Genomic DNA, 9,327 nt, shown 5'->3' on the forward strand with positions numbered 1-9,327 from the left:
CACATTACAGTTCTACTTTTGTTTTGATGTGAAAAGTGATGCTGCATAAGATGACTGCACTTAGGACTGACTGAGAAAGTACACATTACAGTTCTACTTTATAAAATGCTAATTGTAAATATGTTTGTCAATGTTAATAATATGAGAGTCCACATTACAGTTCTACTTTTGTTTTGATGTGAAAAGTGATGCTGTATTTAAGATGACTGCACTTAGCACTGACTGAGAAAGTACATATTACAGTTCTACTTTATAAAATGCTAATTGTAAATATGTTTGGCAATGTTAATAATAATATGAGAAAGTCCACATTACAGTTCTACTTTTGTTTTGATGTGAAAAGTGATGCTGCATTTAAGATGACTGCACTTAGCACTGACTGAGAAAGTACATATTACAGTTCTACTTTGACGTTTTAATGTTGGACCAAAGCATTGCATGTAATTAGAATACAGGCAAATAAAAGTAATTTAGTTTAAAGTACAATCTTGGCTGTCTTTTTCTCTCAATCTTGCCTTCACCAAAAAAAAAAGTGATCTTGGGCTTAAAAAGGTTGGTGACCACTGTCCTAGACCCTAATCAATCTGGTTTCCGGACTGGCCACTCCACAGAAACGGCCCTCACTGCGGTCACAGAGGCACTTCACTCCTCTGTCCTCAGGCCTCTCCTCTGTCCTGATTCTCCTAGATCTATCTGCAGCCTTCGACACAGTCAACCATCAGATCCTCCTCGCGGCCCTTGCAGGAATGGGAGTGGCTGGCTCTGCGCTGACATGGCTGACATCATACCTCAATGACCGCTCCTACCAAGTGTTATGGAGAGGGACCCTGTCGGCCACCCACCCCCTGCGGACGGGTGTCCCCCAGGGCTCGGTTCTAGGACCCCTTCTCTTTTCCCTCTACACTAAATCACTGGGTAACATTATCACGTCTCATGGCTTCTCCTATCAAACGATACTCAACTCTTCCTCTCCTTCCCTCCCTCAGATATCCACGTCTCTGAGCGGATCTCGGCCTGTCTGTCCAACATCTCCGCCTGGATGACGACCAACCACCTCAAACTGAACCTAAGCAAAACAGAATTGCTCCACCTGCCGGCCAAATCCTCCCCCCTGACCGACCTTTCCATCACAGTCGAGAATGCAGCTGTGACCGCGTCCCTGACCGCCAAGAACCTTGGTGTTGTCCTCGACGACCAGTTGAACTTCTCTGCTCACATCGCAGCGACAACCAGAACCTGCAGATTCCTCCTGAGCAAAGTCAGAAGGATCCGCCCCTTCCTGACAAAAGAAGCCACCCAACTCCTCGTCCAATCAACAGTAATCTCCCGCCTCAACTACTGCAACGCACTGCTCGCTGGCCTCCCTGCCACTGCCACCAAGACTCTTCAACTCATTCAGAACGCAGCGGCCCGCCTGATCTCAAACCTACCGAAGTCGGCCCATGTCACCCCACTTCTTAGGGACCTGCACTGGCTCCCCATTGCTGCACGAATCCGCTTCAAGGCCCTCAACCTAGCATACCGTGCGGCAAAGGGAACCGCTCCCGCCTACCTCCGGTCAATGGTTTCTAACTACGCTCTGCATCTTCTGGCCGCCTCAGACCTACTCCTATCCAAGCTACGGGAGGGTCATCAAAGAGAAGTCGCCTATTCTCAGTCCTTGCCCCACAATGGTGGAATAAACTACCCACCCCGACTAAAGACTCACTTCTTCAACCATTATCTGAAAAAAAGATAAAAGAAAAAGAAATCTAACCCTGTACTATCATGCACTTGTCCTAATAAACTAACCTACACTGTAGCACTCAACACTTTGATGAACATTGTTACTCAGCTGATAGAGTTGTGCCCTTCCTGATGACTTGTCGTACAGAACTTGTAAGTCGCTTTGGATAAAAGCGTCAGCTAAATGACTAAATGTAATGTAAATCAACTTTCTTTAATGAATATAACTCATCAGTTTCTTTTAATACTATAATATTAGTGTAGCCTAATCTTTATCTGCAACTGTGAAGAAAAACCCCATTGGTTTAAACAGAATTAATAGGGGAAAAAATGTAAAAAAAAAAATCAACATCAACATGAAGCATTAGATTGACATCAACCTGAAGCATTAGGTTGACATCAACATGAAGCATTAGATTGACATCAACATGAAGCATTAGGTTGACATCAACATGAAGCATTAGATTGACAGGTCACTTGCCAGAACGCTTCACATCAGTGACACTGTGTCTCCTTGTTTCTCGTCTAATTTTCCACGTGATTTTCAATGACTGGAAACTTAAGTGTTTTCAATTCCCAGCTCTTCCAGGACCTGCCTCTAAGACAGAGCCGAGACGTGTCTCTTCCAGGACCTGCCTCTAAGACAGAGCTCAGACGTGTCTCTTCCAGGACCTGCCTCTAAGACAGAGCTCAGACGTGTCTCTTCCAGGACCTGCCTCTAAGACAGAGCTCAGACGTGTCTCTTCCAGGACCTGCCTCTAAGACAGAGCTCAGACGTGGCTCTTCCAGGACCTGCCTCTAAGACAGAGCCGAGACGTGTCTCTTCCAGGACCTGCCTCTAAGACAGAGCTGAGACGTGGCTCTTCCAGGACCTGCCTCTAAGACAGAGCTCAGACGTGGCTCTTCCAGGACCTGCCTCTAAGACAGAGCTGAGACGTGTCTCTTCCAGGACCTGCCTCTAAGACAGAGCTCAGACGTGTCTCTTCCAGGACCTGCCTCTAAGACAGAGCTGAGACGTGTCTCTTCCAGGACCTGCCTCTAAGACAGAGCTCAGACGTGTCTCTTCCAGGACCTGCCTCTAAGACAGAGCTCAGACGTGTCTCTTCCAGGACCTGCCTCTAAGACAGAGCTCAGACGTGTCTCTTCCAGGACCTGCCTCTAAGACAGAGCTCAGACGTGGCTCTTCCAGGACCTGCCTCTAAGACAGAGCTCAGACGTGTCTCTTCCAGGACCTGCCTCTAAGACAGAGCTCAGACGTGTCTCTTCCAGGACCTGCCTCTAAGACAGAGCTCAGACATGGCTCTTCCAGGACCTGCCTCTAAGACAGAGCTCAGACGTGGCTCTTCCAGGACCTGCCTCTAAGACAGAGCTCAGACGTGGCTCTTCCAGGACCTGCCTCTAAGACAGAGCTCAGACGTGTCTCTTCCAGGACCTGCCTCTAAGACAGAGCTCAGACGTGGCTCTTCCAGGACCTGCCTCTAAGACAGAGCTCAGACGTGGCTCTTCCAGGACCTGCCTCTAAGACAGAGCTCAGACGTGTCTCTTCCAGGACCTGCCTCTAAGACAGAGCTCAGACGTGGCTCTTCCAGGACCTGCCTCTAAGACAGAGCTCAGACGTGTCTCTTCCAGGACCTGCCTCTAAGACAGAGCTCAGACGTGTCTCTTCCAGGACCTGCCTCTAAGACAGAGCTCAGACGTGGCTCTTCCAGGACCTGCCTCTAAGACAGAGCTCAGACGTGTCTCTTCCAGGACCTGCCTCTAAGACAGAGCTCAGACGTGGCTCTTCCAGGACCTGCCTCTAAGACAGAGCTCAGACGTGGCTCTTCCAGGACCTGCCTCTAAGACAGAGCTCAGACGTGTCTCGCAGGCAGCCACCAGTAACAACCACGACCAGCTGCTACCCCGCAGTTCTCCCAAGATGGTAAAATAGCTTTAAGTTTAACCTAATAACTGACCGTCACAAGGTTCCTACTGTATGCAACTATTTCCCCATCTGGGATCACTGAGGGGTTTCTCCAGTGTGTGCATCGTAACATTACTGTGAGTTACAAGGGCAGCAGTCATAGAGGGCATTAGGAGACGCCAGGGAGAACAGTCTCAGGTCAGTGGGTTTTGCCACATTTCAATCCCATGCTGGTTGTACTGATCTTTCTAGTAGTTGCATTTCGTGCCGTGATTCCAAATGTTAAGAGAGAATAAAACAATGCTGATATATTTTGCACATAATCTCACACAGATCCCAAAACTCTAAACAGTGTTGCACACATTCATTATTCATCTCTGTGTGTCCAGTAGCCGCAGAGAGAGGTCCAGATGCATTCTAGCCTAGCTTAGCACAATGACTGGAGGGAGCAGCTAGCCTAGCTTAGCACAATGACTGGAGGGAGCAGCTAGCCTAGCTTAGCACAATGACTGGAGGGAGCAGCTAGCCTAGCTTAGCACAATGACTGGAGGGAGCAGCTAGCCTAGCTTAGCACAATGACTGGAGGGAGCAGCTAGCCTAGTTTAGCACAATGACTGGAGGGAGCAGCTAGCTTAGCTTAGCACAATGACTGGAAGCAGTAGGGAGCAGCTATCTTAGCACAAGGACTGGAAGCAGTAGGGAGCAGCTAGCCTAGCTTAGCACAAGGACTGGAAGCAGTAGGGAGCAGCTAGCCTAGCTTAGCACAAGGACTGGACGCAGTAGGGAGCAGCTAGCCTAGCTTAGCACAAGGACTGGAAGCAGTAGGGAGCAGCTAGCCTAGCTTAGCACAAGGACTGAAAGCAGTAGGGAACAGCTAGCCTAGCTTAGCACAAGGAGTGGAAGCAGTAGGGAGCAGCTAGCCTAGCTTAGCACAAGGAGTGGAAGCAGTAGGGAGCAGCTAGCCTAGCTTAGCACACAGCCTGGAAGCAGTAGGGAGCAGCTAGCCTAGCTTAGCACAAGGAGTGGAAGCAGTAGGGAGCAGCTAGCTTAGCACAAGGACTGGAAGCAGTAGGGAGCAGCTAGCCTAGCTTAGCACAAGGACTGGAAGCAGTAGGAAGCAGCTAGCCTAGATTAGCACAAGGACTGGAAGCAGTAGGGAGCAGCTAGCCTAGCTTAGCACAAGGACTGAAAGCAGTAGGGAACAGCTAGCCTAGCTTAGCACAAGGAGTGGAAGCAGTAGGGAGCAGCTAGCCTAGCTTAGCACAAGGAGTGGAAGCAGTAGGGAGCAGCTAGCCTAGCTTAGCACACAGCCTGGAAGCAGTAGGGAGCAGCTAGCCTAGCTTAGCACAAGGAGTGGAAGCAGTAGGGAGCAGCTAGCCTAGCTTAGCACACAGCCTGGAAGCAGTAGGGAGAAGAAATACAACTTCCAACAGCTCCACAACTGATGAGATGAAATTGATATCAATCTTGTCTAACTCTGGGGAAAATGGCAAATAGGTGTATTTCCCAAAATGTGTTCCATTAATTAACATTCCAAAATCGCTGCGCAAAATACAACCCTTGTAATTGTAGCCTGCTGGATGAGCACACCCACCTTGGGGTAAATAAAATGGTAAATTGTGCATTTATATAACAGCTTTTATCCAAAGCGCTTTACAATTTATGCCTCACATTCACACATTCACTCACACATTCACACACCGACGGCGGAGGCGACCATGCAAGGTGCCAACCTGCTCATTGGGAGCAGTTAGGGGTTAAGTGTCTTGCTCAAGGACACTTCGACATGCTGCCTGAGAGGAGCAGGAATCGAACCGGGAACCTTCTCTATCAGACTATCAGATGACCGCTCTACCTCCCAAAGCGCACCCGCCGCCAACTGGCGCTGGTCCGCCTGGAACTGTCAATAGGAGGCCCGGTCCCACCCGCTGTGCGTTGCCAACCCTGGACTCGCCAACCGCGCGAGCAGGGCGTCTCACGGAGCCGAGAAATGGCACCCTGACACTACCAATGAGGCAATCGCACCCAAGGGAGGACCCCGACAGAAAGGGCCGGTCTGATACGGGGAGAGCGGCCATCACACTTGGTGACATAAGCTCCCCCACTGAACATCTCCCCGGCATGGACTGCTGAGGATAGCCTGCTCTGCAGCTGGACATGCAAGGTGTGTGGTCCCCACACTGCCCGATAGGGTGGGTTCCTACACACCGTAGCCCTGCAGTGATATTACTACCACCCAAACCACGCGTGCCTGACTGACCACCGCCGGTCTTCCGGTCGGGGGAGGCACTAACGTGATACCCGGTCACGCTGCGACCTCCTGGGCCTCAAGTTGCCCCGCTGACAACCTTTTCCGTCGACAGACACAACACCAGGCTCACCAAACACAGACGCAGAACGTGTGGCATGGGAGCCGCTTGACAGCACAGCATTCTCACAGACAGACCCAGGCCTAGCTAGCAACTGGGCGTCAGCCCCTGTCCCCATGAGAAGCAAAACGTGGGGCCGCTTGCGCTTCACTGAAGGCACAAAGCCCACAGCCAAAGGGAACAAATCAGAGCCCGTATCCCGCTGGTGTTGGGGGGGGGAGTGACCGGAGAGCGTGCTAGACACAGCTAGACGGCGACGTTTTTTTAGGGCGTGCTCATCTAATGTAGCCGATCCCTCGGCCGCCAAGGCTGTCGGCCTTGTGATCACCTGTTGTCTTTGTGCCCAGGGTACCTCAGGCGGGGGAAACATGGCCACTGGTCGGGGGCCTCGCCACAGCCGCTGGCGAGGCCGCACCCTCACCTCTGGCTGCGCGGTGTGAGGCGGTGTGGGGCCTAGGTCAAATACCGCCCGCGCTCCTGCGGAAAGACTAAAAGTCCCTCTGCGGAGAGGGGAGCCCTGAGGAGGGAAAGCCTTCTCTCCTCCTCAAGGGGAGACTGTTCCAATCAAAGATGTCTGTGAACAAGCATTGACAGCATCCTTGCCCTCCCTGCGGTTATAGCTTGCGGCTAGGTCAAAAGCTGAGTAACCTCAAAACCTTGCGCGATGTTTTGATGTCGGCTGGCCCTAAGGCCCCACCACCCGACACCATTTTTTACAGAAAAAACAGCAAATTGAACAATGTTGCCAGTCGCTGCTAATTCTATACCGCGGCGGTATAGGCTTTATCAGCCCACCAGCAACCTGCCGGGCCGACTCGCCTCATGGCGTCGGCTGGGCGGAAACACCGTTCCACCATGTCAGAGGCAAAGGACTGATGCCACCTGCTTCACTAAGCACAGAACACCAGTGGTGGCTGCAGACCAAAGTCTACTACTAGTGAAGCACTGCCTCACTAGTAGGCATGCAACAACCTCCACTGTGGTGTGCACCCATGAAGGGTCAAATGAATAAATGAACGAAAACTCTATTAACATATTGCAGAATGGGCTAGCCCATACACACAATTGTTAAGGGGATGCAGACCAGAGAAAAACACCAGTCCTGTCCACACCAAGCACCCCCATTTTCAATGAATAGATCACAAAAAGCACACCTGCCCTGAGCCTCAGCCCATCCACCCATGTAAATGGTAAACAAGCCCCCGTTAAACCCCCAACATTAGACACCGATTGACCGTCAGCATGAATGGTTAAGAGGAGGGAAGACCTAGGGCGGTCAGGTGGCGTAGCGGAGATTGCGTTCGTCACCAACCCCGGAGACGCTGGATTCGCCTGTTCGAATCCAGCTCACAGCTCCGGGGTTGTCACCAGCTTGGCTGGCCGTTCACACTAATACAATTGGCAGTATTAGAGGGTGGGAGAAGCTGGCGGGGTGGGTCCGGGTCGTTGTAAACAGCGACTCCTACAGTTCGGTCGGGGCGCCTGCTAAGCGCGGATAGGATCTAAGTGGGATAGTGTGATCCTTCCACACGCTACGCCCTCTCAGTGAGAGTCCGCGCTGCCAGGTGAAAAGAAGCAGTTGATTGGCTAGACGTGTGTCGGAGGAAGCACGTGATAGCCTCCACTCTCCCAGACCGACTGTGGGGGGTAAGTGCGCAGCGACCAGGAAGGGGATTGGGAATTGGCATAACGACTAACATTGGGATGGGATAAAAATCGGAGGAAAAAGGAGGGGGAAAAAGATCAATAAAAAAAAAGAAAAAGGAGGGAAGACCTTTTAGTAAAGACAGCCCTCGGCGGGGAACAAGGGAACGGCGTCCCAGCATTGTAGCATTAGCATTAGCCGCGCGCTCTAGGATATTTGGAAAAACACCCCAAAAAGAGTCATGACAACCATGTTTTCCCAAATATCCTGCCCCTCGCGCCAATACATCACTCGGTTGTCTCACAGGACAACAAGCAGTATTACTCATGCTAGTATCAATGCCTGATAGCGCAGGCCTTACCTGTGCACGACTTAGCTCGACTGCTAACCGTCGCGCGACGTCCCTCGGTCCGCTGTCACGAGGCGAGGAAAACCCAGGACGGGCCCGTTGCGCTGTTTAGGATGTGCCGAGAAGATTCCAGGGGCTGGTGAACTTCTGGCAAATACCCAACATTGTGTAATTTCTCCCTGCGTTTCATAACTAGTTCACGGAGTGCACTGCTACTTCCGTGTTGGAAACAAAAAGAGGAAGGTGGAGTGTGACCATGTCCGGCATCATATAGGGGGACGCAGGGGCGTGGCCTGGTCACGTGCATGTAAGTGCATTTGTTTCTTTCGTGAGCACATTAAGTGCTAGGAGATAAGAGTTATCTCAATAGGGCAGAGCGAGACGCGATTGCCAGTATGATCATATAACTACAGCATTGTTATTATAACCGTTTTCTTAATTGAAGAGTTCCAAGACTTGCTGGCTTGTGGCTAAGATAGCCAAACACTTTCACAGATCTGGTCCTAGCCAAGCCATGATGTCGCAAACTTGGTAGCTACATGCTGAAATGTAGACTAGGAGGTTGAATGATTGCTAGTTTAATGGGGCAATTAATATGTCTTGGACATCTTTAAAGTCGAAAGAAGTGAAAATTACCATTACCATTTTGCATAGCCTACTTTCATATTAACTGCATTCGTGAATGAATTCAAAATGATTTTCAAACACAGTATTATATAATGAATGATGTATACTTTATCATCTTCTACTTATTTTATTTACTATTGTATTCCTACACAATCGAAGCGGGCATGGCCAACCGCATTTCACTGTATGCCCTGGTATGTATGTGATAAATAAACCTCTTGAATCTTGATGAATAAGGTACTGTATGATTATTTTCTCTAATCTCTCCTCTCACAGAACAGACTTTTATGTAAACACTTTTTTTGACATTATTAATGCATTTCAGAATTAATAGGTTGGGTTGTATAACTAGGTGTCATTTTGGTATGAGTTTTGCCCATGCACCAAATTATGATGTGGTAGCCAAATTATAAATGCATAAACTATAGGCTTTGGTGCACTCTTAGGCCACTCACAAGTAAGTGCCCCACGTCCTGTAAATGACTTTGTGAGTGACTGGCCTTAAATTGATCTCTGGTCTAGATCATAGCTAGCCAGTTGCGTAAGAACGTTTTTAAAACGGTATGGTGGTGTAATAATAATAATAATAAAAATGGACCTCCCTCATTTCTAAACCCTGGCTACGGCCATGCACCCACAGCTCATGTCTCGAGTCTTATCAAGTGGTATAGTCATAATAGCTAATAGGTTAAATAATAAACCTACCTTT

This window comes from Notolepis coatsorum (genome assembly GCF_963971535.1).
Source record: "Notolepis coatsorum genome assembly, chromosome: 15".
NCBI lineage: Eukaryota > Metazoa > Chordata > Actinopteri > Aulopiformes > Paralepididae > Notolepis > Notolepis coatsorum.